Source organism: Oreochromis niloticus, linkage group LG3, assembly GCF_001858045.2.
Source record: "Oreochromis niloticus isolate F11D_XX linkage group LG3, O_niloticus_UMD_NMBU, whole genome shotgun sequence".
Taxonomy (NCBI): domain Eukaryota; kingdom Metazoa; phylum Chordata; class Actinopteri; order Cichliformes; family Cichlidae; genus Oreochromis; species Oreochromis niloticus.
In genome coordinates, this window is record NC_031967.2 from 67,345,110 (window position 1) to 67,373,053 (window position 27,944).

A 27,944-nucleotide genomic window follows, 5' to 3' on the forward strand; every position below is an offset into this window, starting at 1 on the left:
CAAACAGTAATATAAATCAAATATCTAAACAGAGATTACATTTAAGAAAGTATTTACTGTGATCATAATGAATGTGAAGATTATTCTTCACCTTCAGGTTTCCTGTGAAAACATTGTCTCACCAGCAGAACCAGTAACACCAGCAGAACCAGTAACAGAACCAAACAGAACAGAATCTCTACACACTCTGTTCCATCACATGACAACACAGAGAGAACAGGAGGAGAGGTTGATGAAGGAAGAGTGATGAAGGGGGAACCAGGTGGAGGTGTGGATGTAGGTGGAGGTGTGGTGGTGTGTTTGTCTAAAATAAAGCAAACACAGTCATTAAGTTGTCGTCACATTGTGAATGTTGAAAGCTGCAGAAACACAGACAGGTGAGTGTGTCACCTGTGACAGTGATCCAGCTGGATGGAGACTCTCCATGACCGCTGATGTCACACTTGTAGAGGCCTTCATCAGACCTGGAAACATGCTGCATGGTCATGTGACCTGTAGGCTGCTTCCTGATGAGGGAGCCATCTTTATAGAAAGCAGCTGGGAGGTTGGAGGGAGTGGTCTTTGTTTTACAGAGCAGAGTGACGTCATCTCCCTCCATCACAGGGAGGACAGGACTCTGCAGGATCACTGATCCACCTCAACACAGAGACAAACTACAGCATTTCATCCATTTACACACAGCTTCATCAACACTAACTCCACACACTCAGCTTACCAGTGACTGTCAGGTTAACCATGTTACTGATGGGACCCTCTCTGGACTCACACCAGTAAACTCCACCGTCCAACAGGAGGATACTGCTTGTACAAGAAGAGCCAGTTAATTGTCCCCACTCCTCACATTCAGCTCTGGTGTCTGTGCTTGTGTTTCTCCTCAGAGTCCATCCAGCAGAGCTGTCGTCCTCCTCACAGCTCAGAGACACAACGTCTCCTTCAAAGAACTGAGAGCTGCTGGGACTCACAGTCAGACGAGCTGTGAGGGTTAAAATGAAAAAGCTGATCATCTGTTAGACTTTTGTAGTTATATTTCAGTAATAAATCCTTCAGTTTTATATGTGAGGTCATATCAGTGGGGCGATCGTGGCTCGAGAGTTGGGAGTTCGCCTTGTAATCGGAAGGTTACCGGTTCGAGCCCCGGCTTGGACAGTCTCGGTTGTTGTGTCCTTGGGCAAGACACTTCACCCGTTGCCTACTGGTGGTGGTCAGAGGTGGCGCCAGTGTCTGGCAGCCTCGCCTCTGTCAGTGCGCCCAGGGCGGCTGTGGCTACAATGTAGCTGCCATCACCTGTGTGTGTGAATGGGTGGATGACAGGTTGTGTAAAGCGCTTTGGGGTCCTTAGGGACGAGAAAGCACTATACAAATACAGGCCATTTACCATCAGTGAGCACTTATCAGGTTTAAACTGTGACAGAAGAAGGTTACTGACCTTGGTTTGTTGTGCAGCTCAGCAGTGAGATCAGAACTAAAGAGAAATGACACTCAGGTTGATTTGAGGTGAACTTAAAGAAAAACTTCACACAAACAGCTGACAAACACAGAAACTAGTCTCTCTGATGTATCTACTCATTTTGAGTTTGATGCCAGCAACATGTTTCAATAAAGTTTGGACAACAAGTGACTGAAAAAGTAAATCCCACAAAGTCACATGTCCACTGTGCAGCTGTGTTGATATAATGAGTGAATGATTTGAGCTTTTCACTGCCTGCTGTGTTTCCTCGACTCCTGAGCAAAGATAAAGAGTCAGTTCAGACCTGCAGTTGGTCCTCGTGGTGTTTTGAACTTGAATTCAGCCTGATTTGTTTTTCATGTCTTCTCCTCCATCATCAGTTATCAGGAGAGCAGACAGTCAAAGTACAAGAATTCAAACAAACACAGAGATTCTACTTACAGAGCAGACACAGCACAGATGTTTCCTTCATCGTCCTTCTCACTCATTTCAGCTTTTTTTCATTTCTGTCACTGACACCAAGTAAAGCCCGCCCTCTTCCTCTGAGTACCAGCTTTCTATTGGTTCATATACAGGCGTGGTGGAGGACTGATTATTCTTTATGGAAAGATACAATTTATCCAATTATCCAAAACAAATTTAACTATTAACAAACAGCTTTTTTTCAATTTTATTATTTTTGTTTTTGTTCTTTTTAGAAAACCTTGATCCAAAAACTTGTTGATGAAAGCTTTAAATTGAAAGCTAAGATACGAATCAAACCAGGGATGCAGTAATGTGTTACACGTTACACAAAGGCTGCTGTCTGACTGCTCATCATGGTATCATTCGTATGCTGAGACATCAGTGCCAAAGAAACAATGTTCCTGCCTGATCTTAAAATCTAGTTTTCAATGACTAAACCTAAATAAGTGGATTTAGCTCAGATCTTTGCCCACAAGCAAATATGGAAACGATTGCACGATGCATGTGTTTGATGAACTGCATTGACTCTGTTCTTTCACTGCAATCCCGTGTAAAAGAACAGAGTCACCCCCTACTGGTCATTAGAAAGAATGCAGGTTTAACATTAGGTTTAGCTTCTCCTTCCAAACCTGTGTTAAACACACAGGTCTATGTGTAACCTCCAGTAACAAACAGGCTGAAGCGTCTCTCTCATGGAAAGAACAGTTAAATAAAGCTTCACAGATCAGAGGAAGGAAACATGTGACTCGTGCATCATGTGTGTTAGTAGATCAGGTTTGTGCCCCCTCATTTTTCTGTATGAGGAAACACTTTGACCTTCTTGCTCCACAGGCTGAAGTGGAGAAAGTGGTGATGATGCTGTGAGAGAAGAGTCTGCACCTCCGAGGTAAAAAAACAAAACTAAAGTGTCTGAGGGGGAAGGTACAGCTTTCCAAAATGTTTCCACAGAAGTGGTGACTGATGTCACTGCTGCAGTGAACATCATCCATCCTGTGAGACACTCAGAGTTAGAAGGAAACAGCAGGAGAGCAAGCTAAACCTGATCTGCAAACCAACATGAGGAACATCCAAGATAAGGCTTAATGTTTGAAATAAAGTATTAAAGTCTTCATCTTTTAAGTTAGTATTTTGTGTTTGTTACATTTAATTTGTATATATTATTGTTATGTATTGATTTTAGATCTCCCTCACAGGTTCTGTGAATAATAACAATAATAATAATCAGACTGAAGTAATGTGTTTAGAGTATCATCTTTGTGTGTTTTGTTTGTGCGGCATGAGGATTTCTAAATTGGTGTCAAGTACAAAAATATTGCTGAATATCAGATTTGTGTGAAACATCCAAGCACACAGTTTATGAATGAGGCCCAGTGATTCTGTCATTAGTCATTATTCTAATATTAACACTCAGTCGAATGAACCAATGACATTCTGTAAACGTGTTTTTCTCTTTGTCAACAAATCCCATAAAAACTGTGAAGATGAACAAACACTGTAGTTCACAGAGTCTCTGACAGACAGCACAGAGACACACTGACACAGTCTGAAAAGGTTTGATGATAATCAGAGAAATTTATCATCAAACCAACTCTGGACGTGCTTGATGTCTGTCTGCTGGATGATCAGATCATCTGTCTGTACCTGAATGTTCACTGACAACACTGAGAGTCTGAACAGCAGCAGGAAAGTCAGAGTTCATCTGGAAAAAACTGAGACATTTCAAACAGGCTACAGTCCAACAGCAGGCTGGAATGAATCCTGACTCTGCTTTTGTTTATTTTTAATGTAGATCAAACCACAACCAACAGCAAGAGTAACAAACACAGCAGAAACTGAAAGACCAACAATCAGTGCAAGAGGTCCAGCCTCCTTCCCTCCTGCCTCCTTCCCTCCATCCTCTGTGTGTCCTCCTGTCTGACCTGCAGGTGAGAAACAGGTGTGAGGTGTCAGCTGTCAGGTAGGTGATGAGTGAAGAACAGAACAGAATCCATTTCCTCTTCAAACTGCTGTCAGACATTATCTACTGCACTCTGATCACATCACTCAGACCAGCTGCTTTCTACAAAGTCTCATCAACAACATCTTTAGAAACAAACATCAACAACCAGGAAGCAGCTTCACCTCTGATCACACACACACTCAACTCTACTCACTCACCTGGAGGAACAACAACCAGGTCGGTGCTGTTGATGAGAGTCATAGGTCCTCTCACTTGCTGGACGACACGACATTCGTATGTTCCAGCGTCATTAATCGTCACATCCTTCAGAATCAAAGACACGTCTCCATCCTTCATCTGTCTGTCCTGCAGATCCACCCGGTTCTTAAAAGATGGATGATGGTGATCTGGGACAAATTGCTCATCCCGGTACATCAAGACATACTGTCCATTAAGGTCAGGTCTGCTCCACTTCACCACTATGATGGATTTGTTATTGTTTGCAGCTCGACATGACAGAGTGACGTTCTGTCCAGACTCAGATGTGATGATCTTCTGGTCTGAAAGAGAAAACAAAGAGCAGAGAGGCAGGAGTGATTCTAGGTTCAGACTCTTAGAAAAAGAACAATTTCATGGATACAGTCTCTTTAAAAGAGCTGCTGTAACAGGCTGCCGCACATGGGGGGCGCTGGAAGTGATCAAATTAGTGATTCAAATTAGTAATTACAGTTTATAATTGCAAAGGTTGTCAATTCTTCACAGTTCCTTAAGCCGTATTTCAACTGGGTCCATTACCGTGTTGCCTTCAAAAGCAAGTCATTAAATTGGATGACCAACTGTAGTGTCTCTGATAATGACAGAAAATAATACTAAAAGGCATTTGTAGTGCTACTAGTGCTACGAGTCAAAACTCGCCTATACAGAACGGTTAAAAGTTTCAGATTATGATTGTTCACTTCTACAGCAGCCAATCAGAGTGGAGAGAACCCCCCAAAACACCACTGAACTCTGCAAAAGTGGACCACACACACACACACACACACACACACACACACACACACAGACAGGCAATTGCGTTCAGTATTGTTTAAAAGAAAGAATATGTATGAATGAATATGAAATGCTGTGTTACACATGTCATGTTTCCCAGATATAATATACAAGAATAAGCAAAGTGAATATATAATATAAAATCAATGCTAAAGTGATGAAATCATAATCACAAAACAAAATTTTTAATCATTAACAAATATTAAATACATTATAAATTGTTACATGATGATTGCTGTAGAATGTAACTGTCATTTCTTGTCAGCTGACACGTGACGAGACAAAGACAGACCAAACATGAAAAACGGAGAAACATGCAAAGCAAACAAGAAACAATAAATGAGAATTTAAGTAACAGAATTCAGGCTCTCAAAACCTAAACATTAGAATCTCAGAATCAGGGTTTTAATAGTTTTGCAATTTTCATTAGTTTTTATTTTTATTTCGTTTTGACTTCAGATTTTGAATTTTATATTAGTTTTAATTAGTTTTTACCAATTGTTTGCTAGTTTAGTTTAGTTTCTATTTTTTTGAAAATCCTTAGTTTCAGTTTAGTTTTGATTAGTTTCAGTTATAGTTTTAGTTGTGTTTGCAATAATTAAGTGTAACAAAATCCCAGTTTCATCATATCAGTCATTCTCTTCTGCTTATCCTTAGGTATGTTGCTATTCCAGCTACCATACCCTGCACCCTGCACAGGTCGCCTGTCTGTCACAGGGCTAACACGCAGAGACAGACTCACATTCCCACCTATGGGTTCTTTACATAAATAAATAAATAAATTAGGGCAGATGAACAACCGTTGATACCAGGCAACTATAAAATGTATATCTTGGCCGCAATGAGACTATTAACTCTTGCAGCACCGGGTGTTCGTAGTTTTGGTTCAAGTGAATTGATATAATTTTTTGAAGGCAATTCACTCACACAGTTATGTAGATATCCCAGTCCTGTTGTCTCGGGATGCATCACGCTGCCTTGCCTGGTGTTAGCTTCTGTTTCTGGGGATGAGGGTTGGGCGCGCTCCCTTACCTTCTCCAGGTAAGCTAGGTTAGCCTTCTTGTGTGAACTTTTCAAGTGCACTTTAAGGTTTGTGGGATTTTTTTCCCTTTAGAAATGTCCCTCATAATTTGTCTCTTTCCACTACAAGACACTTGCTTTATCCAAAACACAGTCATATTCAAAGTAATCCCAAATTGGACTCTGGCGCTTTCTCCTGACTTTTCCTGACATGATTCTGCGCGTGGACGGAGCAGCGACACAGACGACTCGACTAACGTACTGCCACCTGCTGGCATAATGAGACACAGCAAGAAAAAAACCTGGAAACTAAAATTCATTTTCACCCTTGACTATTGTATGACACGCACACATCAACGAAAACTAAACGCATTTTTGCTATAAATTCAGTTAATTTTAGTTAGTTTTGTGAACACTCATTACAGTTTTAGTTAGTTTTCCTTTTTTTGTTATTATTTTTATTTCCGTTAACGAAAATGTTTTTTCACTTCTAGTTTTCGTTATTTCGTTAGTTTTCGTTAACGATAATAACCTTGCTCAGAATTCCCAAAGAATGAATAACAACAATCCAAACAAGCTTGTATCCAAAGAAGTTACCATAATCATGAAACTTTTATCATAGGTAGCGATCGTAGCTCTACATATGGAAGATAATAGAGAAAATGGAGAAGGGAGAAAATAACTCATAGATCAATAGCAATGTAAATATGTACAGAATTACCTGCAAGAACAGCTATCAGGATGGTGGAAAACAACAACGTGGTGCAAAGTCTTGCATCAGCCATTTCTCCGTTATCTGCTGAACTTTCCTTCACTTGTTTTAAATTTCCGAGGATTTTGATATTTTCAATAAGTTACAGATAACCCAAGTTAAAATCTGATGAGAATATTTGAATTTTAAAGTTTAAATGCAAGTTTTAATAAAACTCACTGACTACGAGAGCTGACAGACATCCTGGGAAAAACAGTGATTTGTGATGTGCTGTGATTTGTTGAGACGCTGAGGAGGAGTTGCATATTTACGAGTTGCTTCCGGGACGTAAGTATTTTAAACAGATTTTAAACAGAATCTTTTCTGTTTAAAATAATCTTTTCTGTTTAAAATCTATTAAATGAATGATTTGTAGGACTTTATTCCTTGTTTTAGAGGCTGGACTGTAGGGTAAAAAATAATTACATGGGCAATAAGAAAGGAGGTGGCGTATAAAGCAGGTCTGAGTGTTTCACAGGTTCTGTTCTTAAATAATGTCCACAGAACAACACAAACATAACCAAACTCATCCATCTAACTGAAGGTTCAAACCTGGTTCAGCATATCTACCATGTATGCAGATGAAATGCCATTTAATGCTTTAAACACAAACAGTGTTACTTTATCCTGGATTCTGTAACGCACAGTGAGACAGTGCAAGGCTGCTGTGATCTCTTTTTTGTCCCAGTCAGTAATCTGGCATTTGGCTAATGACTGTAGCATGCAGTGCATTGCAGGGGTCCAGTTTACATGTGAAAAGGCATGCATAACCCTTACCAAGAACATTTTCAGCCTGGTGATTGTTCTAAAGGCTGAAAGACATCACTGTTGTTCTGCAGGCATCTCTGAAACCATCAAGCACTCTTCTGCTCATCAGGAAGGAAAAAATATCCACTAAGAAAAAACAGTGTAAGGTCAGTATACACCTGTTAGCTTTTTCAGGTATTAAGAGAAAACTCATCTTTTGTTCCAGTCAAGCAAAACAATCAATAAAAAGGTAAAAAGTTCATAAATTAAAAATTAAAAAATAAAACACAAGTTTAAAATCTACTGGTAAAGTGGTCTTTACCACATTACCTTACACCCACAAATGCACCTGTACTTCCCTGTCAACCTGTTTTAATGACATGAAGCTGTGTGACATCAAAACCAGTTTTCATGGTTGTTCCACCTGTTTGGCTCTGAGCAAGTTTGACAAATGTTTCAAAGAAAGATTCATTTGATGCCAAATAAAAGAAGTGAAAACAAAGACCTGACAGAGCAGCTGCTGCCTGCAAACATTATTAATGCTCTTTTTTTATTATTGAAGCTCTCAGACACTCAGCAGTGAAAGCATAAACCTGTTTCTACTGCGACTGCTTAGTCCACTACGTCCAGTGGGCTTAAAGCAGATTTCAAAGACTTATCACAGGAGTGGGGCCGTGGTCTCTGCTGCTGTACATAACACATTATGATTAAGGCTTTATTAGAGCAGAGTGTTACTTCTTAGCCAAAAAACTATAACCTTTGTTAAAACTCATCTTTGTATATTTTTTTGGATTAACCTCATTTTGAGACTTCTTGATTTTTCTCCTGATAAATGAAACCTAATAATTGTAAAAGGTTTCTTTCTTTTGCACATGACTACAAATGAATACTTACAAGCACAAACATGCACAAGCAAGACGTTAGATTGACACATAACGGTCAGAGGATCCTGGGATTTCACCCGAGGGACTGAGTTGATTAAACACACAAACACACACAAAAGACTGCACTGCAGTCATTTTTATTTCAGGCTAGGCTAAATGTTGCATTTGTGGAACTATTAAAAAAAATCATTCACAGAACTAGCACAATAATTCTGATATCTTATTTTTGTAAGTTTGTGTGTGTGTGGTGGAAAACTTTAAAGAGACGTATGACACACAGACACACACATCTTTGCATGACTTGAACAGGTTCTTAGCTGCCAGGTTTCTGGATGAGTCAGAGTCTCCTAACATGAAGTGACATATTTGACACTGCCCCCAAACACACACACACACCAGCATCAAGGCCAAGCAACAGCTCTTTTATTTGTGGCAACACATGCACACACACTGTGATTTTTATCTTCTCAGCCCAGGACACAGACACTCCTGGATGGCTTCAGCACTCTTTTCCTGCTTGGCTCCCACTGTCACTGTGGGAAACACACAGTCAATCAATCTGGTTCCAGCCCCGCCCTGAGCCTGTCCCTGCAAGCTCACTGTGTCACCGTTTCACACCGTTTCAACGGACACTAACATGTTGGGACTGGTTAGCATCCCTTTCACCGCGTTGTTACCGTGTATAATTCTCTGCTCTGACTTACTCATACTTACTTCTGTATAAGGAGCAGCTTCAGTTCAATTTAAGCTTTGAATGAGGTGAGACAGAATTAAGGTTAAAATGCTGCAGAAACATAATAAAAGCAACAGAATGATAACACTGAAACTGCAACAAATCAAATCACTAGAAATGTGTTTGTCCATTTCTAAATGTGTTTTCATTCCCAATCATATCACTGATATGAGCTAGTGAACCTGATTATTGTGAAATGTTCCTCCAGCCCTTTCTGTTTAGTACCACTTACTTTTCTAGCCTTTTGTTTTCCACTTCTCCAACTTTTTGAGACATTTTATGACTGTTAAGTTTAAGCTTTTCTCAGTTTAAACATTTGAAATGTTTTCTATGTTCTGTAGTTCATAAAATATGGGCTTAAGTTCAAACTCAAATTCCAATTTTATTTGTCACACACACAACCATACACAGTATGACATGAGGTGAAATGCTTGTAGCTGTGCAATGCAATGCCCGACCATTAAATGACAGTTGGCAGAGAACTGCATCCTGTCTCACATTTACATTTCAGATCAGTTCAGCAGTTTGCACTTTTATGAAAGGACTGTTTTGAATGTGCAGTCTAAATATAATAAACCTCCACAAAAGTGTTGTTTTCATCTGTTGTGAATTTGGTTAAAGGACAGTAAAGGAGAGAGAGAGGAAATGAAATAAAAGGAAATAAAGCTAATTATTCCAGTGAGAGGGAAGCTCGATTAAAAACACCAAACACACTGATTCTGTTTGTATTGTTGTAGTTTATTTTCAGTTTCAGTGTGTGTGTTTAGAATATTTTTCTTGATGTTTAAATATGAAGAGAGTCATTTCAAGGACTGAGCTCTCTATACCTAAGGCTACGTTCACACTGCAGGCGGAAGCGCATCAAATAGGATTTTTTGGACCCTTTGCGACACATATCCAATCATGGTATGACACTTTGAACGGCACTAATCCAATATTTTCAAATCCGACCTAAGTCACTGTCGTATATGGTGCTGAATCCGATACATATCTGCTGTTTGAACGGTCATGTCGCATTAAATCCGTCTTTTACGTCACTGACACAAGACAGACGCCAATTATCAGCACCGGGAAGGACAAATGAGAAACCATGGCGGTGGAAACTGAAGATGGAGCAAGTCAGTGGACGGAACCTGAGGTTTTGGACTGGGGATATGGGGGGACAATTCTATTCAAGCTAAACGACTCAGTGTCCATATATACAGGTCCTTCTCAAAAAATTAGCATATTGTGATAAAGTTCATTATTTCCTGTAATGTACTGATAAACATTAGACTTTCATATACTTTAGATTCATTACACACAACTGAAGCAGTTCAAGCCTTTCATTGTTTTAATATTGATGATTTTGGCATACATAACTCATGTATACACCACACTGTAGTTACTGATGTAGTTAATGATGTATACATGTGGTGAGCACACATTCATTCACCTTCCTCATGGATGCATTCAGCTAGCAACGCACTTTTATAAATGCACAGATTTTCATTTCCACAATCAATGGTGAGCGTAATAATATTTCAGATACATTTTTCCTTAACTTTTCATTTTTAATGTAATTTTGTCCAAATTTTTACTGTCAAAAGATTTTTAAAAATAATTTATAAGAAAAAAATATTGTTTGACATGATTGAAAGTCTTATTAAATATTTTTATTTTACGTTTTACTTTTTATTTCACATTTAGATCAGTGAAGTCTTCACTGAAGACTGCTAGCCCACAAGTTTTCAAAGTGAAAGTGAGAGAGAGAAAAGAAGACAAAACCCCAAATCTGCAGCATCATAACAGGATCAGGTTTACTACCAAAACCACTGAACTCGTGTGCTCAGAGTTCAGATAGGAGCCTGTAAGACTGTACCTCAGAACAGTTTCTATTGTAAGGACTAGACAGACATCAAAATCAGAATCCTTTTATTGTCATTAAATATCAGATGTTCAGCAAACATACAAGTTAAATGCCTCATCTAATTACATGTTGTCCCGAATTCTAAAATATTGAGGGGGAAAACAAAATAACACTGGTCCCGAAGAGTCTGGTCAGACAATGATTCTATTGAACACACGCGCGGGGAGATGAATACGGCACAAACTCAGCATAGATCTCCACCCAAAAATACACAAGCAATTGCTTTTATAATGTCAGGGTTTGCACGCGTTACAAGAACATAATTTGTATCTTAAGAACATTATTTGCATCTTCTACAGACAATTTTCATGCCTCTCCAGCATCTTCTTCCAAATATGGTGATGATCTCAGGCCTTTGAGATCCCCAGAGACTCGACATCCTCTTTAGCACATCTTCTGTCACCTGTTACTAAGTAAACTCAAACGCAACAGGTTGCTGAATAGGTTCAGGCCTTTGCTCAGGCCTGTTTCTATATTATATGCACTATATGTGTTTTGTAAGCGTGTATGCAGTTTTAACCTTCTATAGCTCCAAGTCACTTACACAATAGATCATCAGGACATCACGCCGAACAAAGCTTACAACCTTTAATTAATTGACTGAGCTTCAACTCTTTAATAAGCACAAAATGCAATGTGTGTATACAATGATTATGGTTGCACCTGTAATAAAAAGGTTAATGTGAGGCCAGCAGGTTTTAATGAACCTCTTACTGCAGTATCAATGCTGTAGATTATATGATTAATGCAATGTTAATGATGCAGGATATATTGTAGCAGTAAAATAATTTCTTTAATTCCACAATGTTAAATATCTTATCTGAGATGTTTGTTCATAAAAGTTTCATCATCAGTGTCAACACTTCCTCATCTGTTTACAGTGCAACTCTTCTTCCTGCCATTGCTTAAGGACTTTGACTGAGAAAAATTGATAAATAAATAAAAGCTTTCTGTAATCATTGTTCTGACCATCTTTTGAGCACATTTTACTCTAAAGTTTGAAGGAATTTGTCTTTTCTTTAACTTTCAATACCCTAAAAGCAGACTTTAAATGTGATCCTGAACCACTCCCAGGACAGATGAGATATATAATGGCTCCTGTTTGCTGTGCTGAACCTTTGCTGCTCTGATGTAATACCCAGTTTGACCAGTGGATGGTAGCAGACTTTGAATGTGTGCGAGCTGGTTCAGAAGCTATGAGTCAGTAAGAGCCACGTGTTGATAAGTTTGTAGTTTATGAGACACTGAAACACTCAATCTCTCTGTTTTCATTATAAATTACTAAGTGTTACACTCTGAACATTATTCAGAGAGAAGAAATTTAAAATCCTTTCATCAGTCAAAGAGTAACAATCTGCTAACAGCAATATGGTTACTCTCCTCTGTCTACATATTTGATTAAACACATTTGAAAATGTTTATGACAATTTGCTGAAGTTAAAATGGATAAGTTTGAATTATGCTGGTTTTGCCTACAGCAGTTACATTTTTCAGATTGTAATTCCAAAAGATCAATACCCCCAACTAAGAACCAACAAACAGAAATAAAATGTTGTTCTGTCCTCACTAGATGTGGGCGTGATTCAGCTTATCCAGTTTGACAGACAGTGAACAGAATGAGAAGAAGAGAATGCTTTGAACTGAGATTCTTCTTTACTTCGAACTGCATCTCCAGTTTACATGCCATGTTACTAAGGCTTCTCATACATGGTATCCCTTATCCATTTTCATTGTCTCTCCTTTCTCTTTTCTTTTTTGTAAAACTAAATAAACACAAAACAGATAATTACCTTCTCATTCACTGAGCATACATAATGTACTAATTGAAACTTACTTTTAATGACAACCAGCAAAAACATAAATCTTAAGGTTGCCTAAATTAAACATAAACATCACCTTCAGTTAACTAGCATTATTGCTCATAGCAGGTTAGTAAACACATGCTAACATACAGTCGCTAGCACACAAATAGCTTAACAAATGAGTAATGACTATACAGCTGAAATAGTAGCTCAGTATACTCAATTTACACATGCATCACAAATCAGATAGTTAAGGTTATAGTATGTAATGGAAACTTACAGGCATGCGTGGGCAAAGGTTTCACCTCCACTGAGCACTTGTAGCAAACTAGCTGGGCATAACAACTTCCCAAGTACCAACTGTGGCCACAAGAGGGTGCCAAATCATACAAACAAAAGCATATTATACCAACACAAATGTAAATAACAGTTACATTACTGTTGATATAAAACATATTAAACTATATGTTTGCAGATTTTGCAGCATATGATGAGAATGAAACTGAAAAATGATTATTGAGTCATTTCAGTCTAAATAAGTAAGAAAGCCAGAACGCATAAACATCCTTTTAAGATGTGGATGTACTCTGGTCTGATGTGCTGGAAGTACCGGTTAGAGACCAACAACTGGATGACAGTCATTGGGCCTACTTCAGTAAAGAGTAATAATCTTGCTCTGGCTAAGTGAGTGAATAAGAAGAAGGTAAATAAGCAAGTGCGTTAGATTAGATGGTCTGAATCTGAAAACTACATAATACCGACTGTAGCCTCAGCAAATGTAGCATCTACATTTTCAGCTCTCTTGAGAGGCTGCTACAAGAAAATTCTCAGGATTTTTGCAATGTTAGCTGCTGCTGGTTGGTTTCTGGGTGAAAGTCTTAAATAAACACACATCCTGTACTGAATAATTTCTTTGAAGACTGCAGCAACTGTAAAAGGGTTTTAGTATGGTTTTAGTATGCACTGGGTTTTTTTTCCACTGAAAGCAGGCATCTGTCACTTCGCCGGAACGAACTCAAATTTTCTATGTGAAATTGTTGTGAAACCCACATAACCAGGTGAGAAACACAAAGTAAGATCAAAACTTTATTGATCTTCAGAAAATGAACAACAAACACAAATAAATATCACTAAACTTATTGAGGAGTTAAATACATAACTAAATATTTATATTGTTCCTGAAGGTTATGGAGGAAGATACGCTTTTGAAAATAGGATGTGGTTTTTAGTGACAAAAACACAGGAAACATATGAAAATCAAGTGGAGGTACTGTGGTCTGAGATGCTGCAGGGAGCAGTGAGAGACGAGCAGTGTGCATCAGTGGTTGGACTGGTGGTTGATGAAGTCCATCCAAAGTAGTTTTCAATTTCGCATCACTTCACTGAAGAGTAGATAACATCTGACTCTGGTTTAAAGTGTGAACACAAACACAGATCAAACGGAAGGAAACATGATTCTGTCCCTCACACAGTCCTGACTTTGCTGGAAACCACATCAGCTGCAAATCACAATGTGAATCTGTCGTGCAAATGCTGTACTTCCTTATTTGAGTTTGCTATTGTGAGTGCAAAAGTGCATTCTTCCTAAAAAGCATTGTTACACTTAATGCAAATATCTCATTGGGAGTACTCATAACTGGGACTTCAGCCAAATATTCATAAATTTGAATATTTCACACCTCGTTCACTCACAGCAGGTGGCAGCTGGCCGGATTGGACAAATGGACGAAGCTAAATAAATAAGGACCGTATTCTACTAATGAGTGCTCTTAATTTGCACTTCGGCAGGAAGAAGAGTGGAAGCATAAATAGAAACTGTAATAGGTATGTTCTTTTTCAAATTAAATGAAAGAACTATAAAACCCATCACCCTCTACCTGAGCTTTTGACTCACATGCATTGCACATGAACTGACCCCATTATTAGAAACTTGAACATGAGCTGTATGACAGGAAATGAAATGTCTGACTAAAGATGAAGATAAAGAAAAGCTGTACCTGTGGTCGTCTTTGGGCTGATGGTCGTTTTTCCATAACTGCCAGGTGTTTTTCTCACTGTTGAGTAAACTAAAGCTGAATCATCTTCTGCAAAATAAAGCAATAAAAAAAGGCAAAAAATGGTATTTATGTTTATGTAGCTTTATGAAAAGATGAAATAATGATCTTTATATAACTTTTGTAAAAAGCAGCAAGTTTTCAAAAGGTTTTTTTTTTTCACTTCTTAAGATCGTGAACCAGCAAAGAACTGGTGGGTGTTCGTGCGAAAGGAGAACATGGACGACCACAAAGCCTTTTTTTGATGCAGGCTGATGCACTTTACCACGGAGGACAAAGCAAACACTTTCTCGTAATGAACGCTGTGTCGGTCGCGAACGACCCCCCCCCCCCCCCCCCCCCCGCCACATACACACACACACACACACACACACACACACACACACACACACACACACACATATGAAGAGAGAGAGAGTATGCATAGTATGCAAACGGCTACTAAACAGACATCATAATTCGTCATACAATGAGAACAGGACAAATCAACAGTTAACACTGACTAATTAATATTATATTATTGTATATATTGTTTGGAGTTTAGTCTGTTACTGTTACTATTTTTACCATTTCTTCTTGGAGGAACTGTAACCCACATAATTTCCTTAGGGATTAATAAAGTATTCTGATTCTGATTGTTTCAGGATGACCTGCCATTATCCAATGACACATCTGCTTACCTGTATCCTTTGCTCGTTTCTCCTTCTAGGAGCCATAATTAAATGTATTGAATTTTAATGATCACTGGGTTTTTATTTGTTTGGCTGCTATGGTGATGTGTAACGAGAGTCACGTGGGACATTAAGAGGGCGTTGTCAGTCTGTCTTTCACTGGTTTGATTTTGACAGAGAGGAGGGCTGGGTAGCTGTAGTTTTTGTTGACCGCAGCACAACGAGTTTCCCCTTGTTGCATTAGAGCTGTTATGTTTTAAGAGTTTGAATCGCGAGCCGATCGCATTGCTCTGTAAACTTTTCAAGCACTTTAATAAACAAGCAAACAATTCCACCTCTCGCATTATTGCGTAAAGTTGACAGCGCGTCAGGCAAATAGGCTCAGTCCCCGGCCTCTACTGACTGTGGACGTCGCTACACTCCTCTTCTTTTCTCTTTTTTTTAAACTTTAAAAACGGGTTGGGTGTGAGACTTTAAATCAACAAAATATGATATGACAAATATACAAAATATAAATTTTAAATTATTATTGATCCCTTTACCCCGAGTCCTAAAGTGTATATTTATTTTCTTACTCTTCTTATATTTATTGTTCGTTTACTTGCACTGCTGTAACTGGAGCCTCGTCGTCTCGTCTCTCTATATACTGGACTGTATGTAGCGGAGATGACAATAAAGTTTACTTTGACTTCAGCAGCGAGCAGGCGCACCGAGGGCTCTCGCGCTCACTTTTCCCGTATAGAATTTCGAAAAAACATCGGTGCAAATTATAAGTCTGTATCATAATGTCTGGTGTTTTCGTGTTTGTTGGTTTGTTTTTATTTTGTTTTATTTTGCGAGTTGGTTATTAGATGCTGCTCCAGCCAGCCAGAGAATCCCCCGCCGCCCCGCCCTCTCCTCCCTGTGCCGCAAGCAGCAGGCGCACCTCGCAAACGGAGGGCGCCCTTACTCCCAGCAAATGGGCGATAGAAAACCGATCGGTGCCTATGCCATTCCCGATTTGCGCTGGCTGATGTCGGGGCAGCATGAGTACAAGCAATTTTTTTTTTGCCGCCCCCACCACGATGCCGCTCTGGTGTTCTGAGAAACCATCCTACTCTGACAAAACGTCCTACCCATGTTATAATTTGACCGTGACTTGCGACTAAACCTAACCCTACCCCTGACCATAACCTTAAGAAGTATTCTGGATGGGTGAGAGAAAAAGAAGTTAATTCGGCGTTGGTGTTGTGCGCATGCGCCGCGTCTGCGCAGAAACGTTGGGTAGGATGTTTGTTCAGGTAGGATGGATTCCCAGAACACCGGGCAACCGCCCGTGTCCTCCGTATCTAAAACCGCTACTGCTCTCACCCTCTCTCTTGTACGTTTTTCTCTGCTTCACTCCGCAAGCGAGCCTTGTGCTTTGCGCTGGGAAGAGGGGGGAGGGGCAGGAGTAGCAGTAGCACAGGAACAGAACAGGAGGGAGAGACAGAGAGAGCCAGGGACAACAACGTCACAGGTATAGTAATCATCCACAACTATTTTCAGTTGTGGATGATAAAGGATTCAGAAAGTTTATTCATGCAGGCCCATATGACAGAGAATATGCATCTTCTTTTTGTTTTCATATTTTAATCTATATTTAATTGTGTTGTGGTTTGCAGTGTTTTGTGTTGTTTCACTTTAAATTTGTTTAAAAGGAAAAGGCTGAAAATGTAAATAGTTAAAAGTTGAAATGTAAATAGTTGTTTTTTGTATTATATGATTTATTTATTACATTTTATGTGGAGTGAATAAATAAAAGTATATTTATGGTGGCTGCTAGAGACAAAGCACGTACAAACTCCAAAACACGTAAAAACTCAGAAGCACGTACAAAACACAACAGAATTGCTCCAGGATGCTCGGCGCAGTGTTGAGCTTTTGTTACCTAGTGACTACACAAGCCAGGAAGTACCAATGACTGGATTTGGTGTGTGGTAGTAACAGGTAAATGAAATTTGTTTTGAATTATTTGAATATATATGAGTGCTTGTGTATAAATACACAAAAAATACACATATGCTTTCAATTGTGTAATTTAAGTGATCTAGGTAGCTCTGTTTTGGAAGTTCAGTTCATGCTAGAAATGTGTTTTGGAGTTTGTATGTGCTTTGTCTCTTGGGGCCACCGTATAGATTTATATATAAACATATATAAATAAAACCACGTTTTTTTTTACATTAGTAATTTCTTTTGTGCATAATTTTATATTGTTGTTAATGATAAATTAATTAAAGCAACAAAACAACCTGAAGAGCTGGTTGGGAGCTGAAAGAGCCGCTTCTCTAAAAAGAGCCGGAAATCCCATCACTAAAAGCAGGGCACTCTGTGGTGAGAATCGGCATCAGACTGTAGCTAACTGAAATAAAAAACAGGAAGCTGCTGCTGTGGTTTTAAATGCAGACTTTTAAGAAGGCTGAAAAGAAACAAAGAACTGTGTCAAAGGAAATTTGTTCTGTTGAGTTAAACTCAAGTGTATCCTGCTAATCCTGATAAAAAGGTGGGTGTGCTCCAAGTAGCACAACAAAGCAAATTCACCTTAAGGTGACTGTTGCTGTAAATTGGCAGGTGAAATAATTCACCTGAACTTGAGTCTGTGTCTAATCTGAGCTGCATTTTGGTTTATTTAAATTTTGGACTTATTGCTCTGTTATGGCACTTCCAATGTCCTTCGGGGCCAAACATGGACTAAAAGTCACAACACGCTGTCTATAATTTTAGTTGAGACCAAATGAGTTTCAAAGAAAACTGGTGATTAGCCATATTTGAACCAAAGTCCTGAAGACTCTGGATGTTATGGGGCTGTTGTAGTTGACATACCACCTCCGTACCACTGTGTGGATATTGGGAACAGGGCCCTTGAATTGGTATCATGTGATGATGATCTCATGTTTCAATTCCAAAGGCACAAAGAGCATATTTCATTTTCAGGAGGCTCACATCTCTTAGCCGACCTAGGAATGTCAATGCCAGGAACATTGGGGATGCTTTAGCGGTATCAGTCGTGCTGTTGTGGATAGTTTTGGGGTCATTAAGCAGAAAGTAATGTATATATCATACGTTACTTATGTTCAAGGTAATGCAGTACATTAATTACTCACTTAAAAAAGTACTTCATTAAACTAGTTACTCTATGAAATGACCTGAAATTCATTGTGTAATAATTAGCAGTTAGCAATATAAACCTTAGGCTACAGTCTCAAACACTGCTGTAAATCCCCAATATCTCATGACCAGTTCTAGTCCTGGGCAATTCCAACTATGTAAAATGCTTTGCTGACATCACTACCAATGGGTCAGATTTCTCCCCTGTAGCTTCTGGCCAACACCAGCACTGTTGTTTGTAAAAGAAAAAAAAACAGAAATAATAATAATGTATACTTTATTGATCCCTGTGGTGAAATTACTCTCTTTTCATTTGACCCATTCACTCAGTGAGCAGCGACTAAGCAGGCATACTGGGGAGCAGTGTGTAGGGACAGCACCTTGCTCAGGGGTACCTCAAAGTAGCCGTTCAGTGGATTCGAACCCTATGGATGGGTTTTACACTGTGAATTATGTAGTGAAGGTGTTATTTTGTCTCTCTGTGCAGGGCAGGGCCTAGGGCTGTGCAATATGACCAAAATCTCATATCCCGATATTAAGACATCTATCGTCCGATAACGATATAAATCACAAAAATGTAACATTTTCTGTAAATTCTGTGAATCTCGGGCAGCTCGACTTGCGTGAAGTGTTTCCAGCTGGGCGTCGCGTACCTGGAGTCGAGTGTTTTAACTGATGCATGAAACGATACATTTTTAGACATAGGTTGTAACGGCCGCCGTTTTCTTCGTGAGTATTTATTACACAGCGTGCTGCGGGGAAAAGCCTGTTCTAACGTTTGAGTCTAAAGTTTATTTTTTAGCACCTGATGGCTCATTTTTGCTTCTCATCCGTAAATAATCTGCATCTTTCACGTGATTCAGTTTATTTTGAAAAGTTTCAACAGGATCTTGAGCTTTATTGTGAAAGGTTTATGTGGAAAATAAACAAGCGGACACGAGGTGGTTTTACCGTCGTTGTTGCTAACGACAACGCATAAAAACAAGCGCTTGTCCGTCTGTAGTGTGGTTATATTAAATATAAGAGAAAGAGAGAACTTTAGGAAATTAATATAGCCACTACAGTGACCATCAAAATAATGAAAAAATATTGCCGTAAACAGTTTATTTTGCAACACCACGAAACAAATGATAGCGTAAAATGAAACGATAGACGTTTTTATATCGTCATCCGATATATATCGTTATATCGAACAGCCCTAGCAGGGCCTATTATATGCCACAGCCTAAAGGCAGCGGAGATGCAGAGGCTGGAGTGACCAGTGACCACTGGTTATCTACTTGCAGGGTGGTGGGTTTCAGAGGACAAATGCTAACCCTGTTGAAGTCAACACGTCAAGTGCAACTGGCGTTGTGTCATAGCTGGCTCTGGCCTTGGGACTGTATGTTTTTTACTTGATCCGCAAATGGGACACTGGACTGTTTTATCTTTTATCTTTTGATTATTGTATCAATTAATTATCTTTTAGAATTTTATTGACTGTCATCTTTTTGCCCATGACTGAGATGGTTGGACAGACCTACAATCTTTTTGTGTGTGTTACATTATTATTACCTGTGCTTTCTTGTGTTCCTTCCGCTTGAATGTTTGGTATTTTCATTTCACTGTCTGTAATGCCATCTTCTGCTGCCATATCTTGATATACTGAAATGTAAGAGTAAAGTTATTTACTGTAAATATTCGAAACAAACATTTGAATCTAAGGAAACTGACCTTGGGGTTTCCTGTGATGACATCGTCTCACCAGCAAAACCAGTAACACAACTGGAACCACAACACAAACTGATGACAACACAGGAATTACAGGATGAAAGAGTAATTGAGGAAGAGTGATGGAGGTGGAACCAGGAGGTGTGGATGTAGGTGGAGGTGTGGTGGTGTGTTTGTCTAAAATAAAGCAAACACGGTCATTAAGTTGTCGTCACATTGTGAATGTTGAAAGCTGCAGAAACACAGACAGGTGAGTGTGTCACCTGTGACAGTGATCCAGCTGGATGGAGACTCTCCATGACCGCTGATGTCACACTTGTAGAGGCCTTCATCAGACCTGGAAACATGCTGGATGGTCATGTGACCTGTAGGCTGCTTCCTGATGAGGGAGCCATCTTTATAGAAAGCAGCTGGGAGGTTGGAGGGAGTGGTCTTTGTTTCACAGAGCAGAGTGACGTCATCTCCCTCCATCACAGGGAGGACAGGACTCTGCAGGATCACTGATCCACCTCAACACAGAGACAAACTACAGCATTTCATCCATTTACACACAGCTTCATCAGCACTAACTCCACACACTCAGCTTACCAGTGACTGTCAGGTTAACCATGTTACTGATGGGACCCTCTCTGGACTCACACCAGTAAACTCCACTGTCTGATAGGATTATGTAGCTGATGTTACAGGAAGAACCAGCTGGTTTTCCCCACCCATATCCACACTGAGTGATGTTCGGTTTGCTTGTGTTTCTCCTCAGAGTCCATCCAGCAGAGCTGTCGTCCTCCTCACAGCTCAGAGACACAAAGTCTCCTTGAAATAACTGAGATCTGCTGGGACTCACAGTCAGACAAGCTGTGAGGGTTAAAATAAAAAACTGATGACTTGTTAAACCATCAACCCAATCAGGTCATATCAGTGAGCATTTCTCAGGTTTAAACTGTGACAGAAGAAGGTTACTGACCTTGGTTTGTTGTGCAGCTCAGCAGTGAGATCAGAACTAAAGAGAAATGACACTCAGGTTGATTTGAGGTGAACATAAAGAACAACTCCACTGCACCACCTTTATCTAAAAAGCAGCTCTTTATGTGAACTGACTACACTGTTGGTATGCACCAAATATTTATTATTAAAGTGATATATTTGTGTCCACTGTGCAGCTGTGTTGATATAATGAGTGAATGATTTGATCTTTTCACTGCCTGCTGTGTTTCCTCGACTCCTGAGTAAAGATAAAGAGTCAGTTCAGACCTGCAGTTGGTCCTCGTGGTGTTTTGAACTTGAATTCAGCCTGATTTGTTTTTCATGTCTTCTCCTCCATCATCAGTTATCAGGAGAGCAGACAGTCAAAGTACAAGAATTCAAACAAACACAGAGATTCTACTTACAGAGCAGACACAGCACAGATGTTTCCTTCATCGTCCTTCTCACTCATTTGAGCTTTTTTCATTTCTGTCACTGACACCAAGTAAAGCCCGCCCTCTTCCTCTGAGCACCAGCTTTCTATTGGTTCGAATCGTAGTGATGGTGGAAGGACTGACTATTCTTCATGGAAAGATACAAGTCATCCAGTTATCCAAAACTAATAAGATAAGATAAGATAAGATGGCCTTTATTAGTCCCACAGGTGGGAAATTTGTTTTGTTACAGCAAAACTTTTAACAAACTGTTGTGTTTTTCAGTTTTTATTATTATTATTTTTTGCTCTTTTTAGAAAACCAAAAACTTGATAAAAGCTTTATACTGAAAGCTAAGAAACAGGAATCAAACCAGGGATGCACTAATGTGTTACACGTTACACAAATCATATCCTCAGACTTCGGAGCCAAAGGAAGAATGTTTCAACCTATTCTTAAACAGTAGTTTTCAGTGGCTAAGCTTAATCAAGTAGCTTTAGATAAAATTTTTATCCACAAGCAAAAGTGTAAAGATTAAATGATGCAAGTTTTTGATGAACTGCTGCGAACTGTAAAAGAACAAAGTCACCCCCTACTGGTCATTAGAAAGAACGCAGGTTTAACATTAACTGTAGCTTGTCCTTTGAAACCCATGGGTTTCCTCCATGTATGGTCTATGTGTATGACTCATTGCATAAATAGTAAAACATAATTAAAGTCTGAGATTATAAATAACAAAGAGATACATTTATTTATTCTTTTTTTTTGTTTTATTAAAAGACCAAAGTTCAAGTAAAATGATTGAAAACATGTTTACATTGTTTAAAATAAGTTATCTTTCTTTTGTTGTGACTTGCTTGAGAAAGCTGTATTTTCCTACGCGGATATGGTCTGTGAAGGTAGCACACGGAGCGCAAGAGGAGAAAAAAGAAAAAGAGCGGTGGTGTTTATGATGACGCAGAGCAGGTGGAGAAGTTAGCTTGTTTTCCAGTATTTCCAGTGAGTGAGTTTAGACTTTTCGTCAAGACAAGTTACAGTTTGTGTTTGTAAGCAAGTTGGCAAGACACGGTAAAGTCTCAGCTTGAGCTGGCAGGACCAGATGAGGCTGAGTAATACATTTTAATCAAACTAAATGATTCCACGATGGAGCTGTATCCCCTCAGCAGCCATACTTCTTCTGACCTGGTGACCTTTCAGTGCAAAGATGGCTGCAGTGTGAACAAAGCAGCATGCAGGTAAGAAAGAGCCCTGAAAAAGTGAGTGCTAATAGGATTACAACAAACAAGGGAACAGCTGGAGAGAAACAAGTGTCAGAATTTTCTATTTATGAGCCAGACAAACTCATTTAGATGGACAGAATCAGGACATTTCAACAACTCTACATCTTATCTTACAGCACAGTGTTGATCTTAGTTTGTTTGAGGTGAAGCTTTATTCATGTAAACATTACATTATTTTCTTTAATGGCTCTGTAGCAATGCCATGTCAGACCCGACAACATATTTATGCCCAGAATACTTTATTGATTTTATTCCTTACGGCTGCTGTTCACACACATGGCTGTAGCTTTCCAGCTGTTAGCCGATCACACGTCACCAATAATAACAATCATAACAGTCAGGAAGAGCTTTTTATACCGGCAAGACCTGAATGCAGATGCCGCACAGGAGCGTCCATCTCCCCTGCAGCGGCATCACACACCACGACCCCCCACAGGCTCGTTGTAGACTTTGTTTCTTGTTACAGGAACAGACTCAGATCTCAGTTTGATCTCAGTCTACTGCAGGGAGATTCTCTCAGTGAGCAGCTTTACTTTCTTTCTTCTGTTTGTTCGACATGCAGGAGGTTGGACCAGACCTGCTCAGTGGTTTGTTTGCACTGAATCCAGATAAAACCAGCTCTGAAAACTTCAGATGCAAAAAACCTCCCACAGACAGAAAACAAATGAATCAACACTGACTAAAAAATGTATTCAGTAATAATGTTTGTAAAACTTTATTAGCACTTAACAAGCATATTTATTACAGAACGTGGGCAGCTGTTTAAGAGAGCCTCGAACCAAAAACACACACAGACTGGCTGGTCATTATGAAGAATTTAAGTTTAAAACACTTCGACTTACAAACAGCTGCTGAGCCTGACAGCTAAAACAAACATACACACTGGACTTTATTCACTATTGTGTGAAGAAATGTTTTTACTCTGCTCAAAAAATAAGTTCACATCTGAAATTACAGTCAGATTTATGAGGTGTCTGCATGTTAGTGAATTAGAATCATTGCAAATCACCAGGTTTGTGCTCACTACCTGCAGTCTGCACAGTGACATTCCCACAATTTTCAGGCAAAAACAACAAAAACAAAAAACAAAACAAAAAGTGCCTCAGGAGGAAGCCAGAAAAGGCACAGCTTTCCAAAATGTTTCCACAGGAGTGTTTTTGTTAGTCCCTGTAGGAAAATTACTCCCCCACATCACTCATTCACCCAGTGAAGCAGTGTGCAGGCACCAATGCAGCACCCAGGGAGCAGTGTGTAGAGACGGTACCTTGCTCAGGGGTACCTCAGGGTAGCTGTTTAGTTGAGTCGAACCCCCGACCTTGCGATGATGGGGCAACCACTCTACCTACTGAGCTATCCCTCCCCCGACTGATGTCTTTACTTCATCTTCTGAGACATTCACAGTAAGAAGAAAACAGCTGGAGAACAAACCGAACCTGATCTGCAAATGTCAGATTTGTGTGAAACATCCATACACACAGTTTGTAAATGAGGCCCAGTGATTCTGTCATTAGACATTATTCTAATGTTAACACTAAGTTGAAATTCTGTAAATGTGTTTTTCTCCTGGTCAACAAATCCCATAAAAACCATGAAGATGAACAAACACTGTAGTTCACAGAGTCGCTGACAGACAGCACAGAGACACACTGACACAGTCTGAACAGGTTTGATGATAATCAGAGAAATTTAACATCAAACCAACTCTGGACGTGTTTGATGTCTGTCTGCTGGATGATCAGATCATCTGTCTGTACCTGAATGTTCACTGACAACACTGAGAGTCTGAACAGCAGCAGGAGACTCAGAGTTCATCTGGAAAAAAACTCTGAGACATTTCAAACAGGCTGAAGTTCAACAGGAGGTTGAAATGAATCCTGACTCTGCTGTTGTTTATGTTTTTGGTAGATCCAATACCCAACAACAGCAGCAACAAGAAGCACAGCAGAGACAGGCAGACCAACTATCAGTCCAACAGATCCAGCCTCCTTCCCTCCTGCCTCCTTCCCTCCATCCTCTGTGTCTCCTCCTGTCTGACCTGCAGGTGAGAAACAGGTGTGAGGTGTCAGCTGTCAGGTAGGTGATGAGTGAAGAACAGAACAGAATCCATTTCCTCTTCAAACTGCTGTCAGACATTATCTACTGCACTCTGATCACATCACTCAGACCAGCTGCTTTCTACAAAGTCTCATCAACAACATCTTTAGAAACAAACATCAACAACCAGGAAGCAGCTTCACCTCTGATCACACACACACTCAACTCTACTCACTCACCTGGAGGAACAACAACACTCAGGTAGATGATGCTGATGAGCTTCATAGGTTGTCTGACTCCCTCAACAATACAACATCTGTAAATTCCTGTATCATTAATCTTCACATCCTTCAGAATCAAAGACACGTCTCCATCCTTCATCTGTCTGTCCTGCAGATCCACCCGGTTCTTAAATGATGGATGCTGGTTGTCTGGAACAAACTGATCATCCCGGTACAAAAGCACATATTCATCTCCCAGGTCAGCTCTGCTCCACTCTACAACTATGATGTTGTTTGCAGCTCGACATATCAGTGTGACGTCCTGTCCAGACTCAGCTGTGATTTTTTTCTGGCCTGAAAGAGGAAACAATACAGAACAGAGAGGTTAAAGGTTAAAGTACAACTGTTCACTTATACAGCAGCCAATCAAAAACATACGCACAATATTCACTGTTAATCTTTATAAAAGTAAAGTATATTACAAACTTACTAGAGATAACTATGAAAAAACAATTTATTTTAATGGTGCTGAGCATCTGTTGAGCAAAACCTGGGATTCAGAAAGCACAACACAAAAATATAGAAAGTGCTGTTTGGACTGTACCAAGGTGTAACATTGTGTAATATGCCTTAAAATGTAGCCAGTGCCACTCAGGGGCAGATCTACAGAGGTGGCATGGAGTGGCATGTGCCACCCAGGTTCAGCTTATTTTAATAAACAGCACTGTCACATACAAAACTACGGTAGCACATGCCACCTCTGTAGATCTGTCCCTCGATATATACTGACTCCTGAAACTACAACACATCACACTGACAAACACATTACACTTCTTTGTCTCTGTGAGATCTGAAAAACACTGACATGTTAGGTGCACACAGACTCCACCCAGCCTTGTGTCTCCTTCACACAAACAGAAAAACTGAATTAATATGAAAATAATCCTTTGAGAAATATTATTATTAATTTAACCAGAGTGATACTCTGTTAGTTTTATAACAGTTAAACCTCACCTGCAGAGACAAACACGAAGAGGCCGACAAACAGCAAAGTCGAGCAGAGCGACGCCGTTACAGCAGACATGTCTGTGTTTTTGTTTCTGCTGATCTGACTCTTAGTTTGTTCGAAAAGTCTGAGTCTGTTGATATTTTCACCGAATAACTGAACCTGAGTTTAAACCTGACCACATCAGATTCAATTTAAGGTTTAAATAAAGCTAAAGCTGCTGATTCAAACTCTTCAGTGTCTTTGAGGACGTCGCGTTAGAGTGACGTTTGGTAGGTTGGACTGAGGATGAGCAGAAATAAGTGCATCGTAACAAACGAGGCGAAGTGTCAAAGTTTTAGCGTTCAGTTGCTGATCGATCTCCACAGAACAAAATCAGAACCTCTCATGTGTCGGTTGTCATGTATGAAGAGTTTGTGTTACAGTTGTTGAAGCAGAAGTACGTTTTGTTTCTGACGGCAGGTTGATTCTCATTTTATCGAGAATACTGAATCAGTATTAAAATAGGTCTCAGTGAAATATTTTTACTATGCAGCCCATACTTTATGTTTTATGTCAGTTAAATCTCACCTGACGCGACGAACAGGACAAACATCAGCGTGGAGCAGAGTGACGCAGTTACAGCAGACATGTCCATGTTCTCTGTTTCTGCTGATCTGACTCTTAGTTTGTTCTAAAAGTCTGAGTCTGTTGGCGTTTTCACTCAATAACTGAACCTGAGTTTAAAGCTGACTATATCAGATTACATTTAAGGTTTAAGCTAAAGCTGCTGGTTCAAACTCTTCCGTGTCTCTTGAGGACATTTGAAGTTCGAGACGTCACTCTACCGCTTCAAATTCAACTTCTCAAAAGGAAATTACATTAAACGACATTTGAAAATTTAAAAAAGCAAAAGAATTTTGTGGCAACGATTTCATGGTTCAAGCTTTACAGGGTCACATCAACTAAAAGGAAATTACATTTTAAATGAAGTCTCACTCTTTTTTTAAAAAAAAAAACAGTTTTTCTGTCAAAACATGTTTGTGGGTGATGTTAACTAAAATGTAACCATGACAACTGAAACTTTTTTACCTAATAGACTGAAAATGATTTTAGAAAAACACAGCAAACACTTACTGTTGTTGTATGGAGATCTGTTAAATCCTCAAACTCTCTTCTGATCATGAGGTTGATGATCGGCCATACAAAGATTTAAAAAAGGTGTGAGGTTGGTATAATCCATCTGCTCTTTCTGTAGGTCAAAAGGACGAACTCCCCAAAAGTTGATTCTGTTCATCTGGATGTAGAGTCTTCAGTATTCAACATTTCATCACTTACCCAAGTGACTTCTTAGGCCACTGAAGGCTTTAGGGGATTTCCTTAACTGGATGATTGAGCATGTGTCAAGACACTTTGATAAACCTACTTAATGTTTATTCAACATGAGCAGTTTTAAAAAAAAGTAAACAATACATTTTTAAAAATTAAGAAATGTAACAACTTCATATGTGTGAACTGAACCTGACAAAGCTGAACTAACTGACTAATTTCACTTTAACATCCTTTTTATACAAACCCATCAGAGCAGAACCGTACATCTGTTGTCAGTGAGGGACAAATAGTCTCCAGGGAGAGAGAGCATGCAGCTGCTGCAGCACTTCCAGTAAATCACATGACTGTACTCACCTAAAGGCTGAAAGCTCATTTGAAACATTTGCGGTT

The 27,944-nt window shown here is 39.4% G+C and overlaps 2 long non-coding RNA genes across 2 annotated transcripts; both read right to left on the reverse strand.

The window, feature by feature from the left end:
- Window positions 1–19,696: 19,696 nt before the first annotated feature.
- Window positions 19,697–20,618, reverse strand: LOC109199437 (uncharacterized). The gene is made up of 3 exons (XR_002059848.1): window positions 20,572–20,618; window positions 20,312–20,485; window positions 19,697–20,242 (listed from the first exon to the last, which is right to left on the reverse strand). It is a non-coding gene; the product is annotated as an uncharacterized LOC109199437 (long non-coding RNA).
- A 2,584-nt stretch (window positions 20,619–23,202) lies between these two features.
- LOC106097122 (uncharacterized) lies at window positions 23,203–27,765 on the reverse strand. Its single transcript, XR_001223450.3, has 3 exons — window positions 27,360–27,765; window positions 25,256–25,591; window positions 23,203–25,017 (listed from the first exon to the last, which is right to left on the reverse strand). It is a non-coding gene; the product is annotated as an uncharacterized LOC106097122 (long non-coding RNA).
- Between the last annotated feature and the right edge of the window lie 179 nt (window positions 27,766–27,944).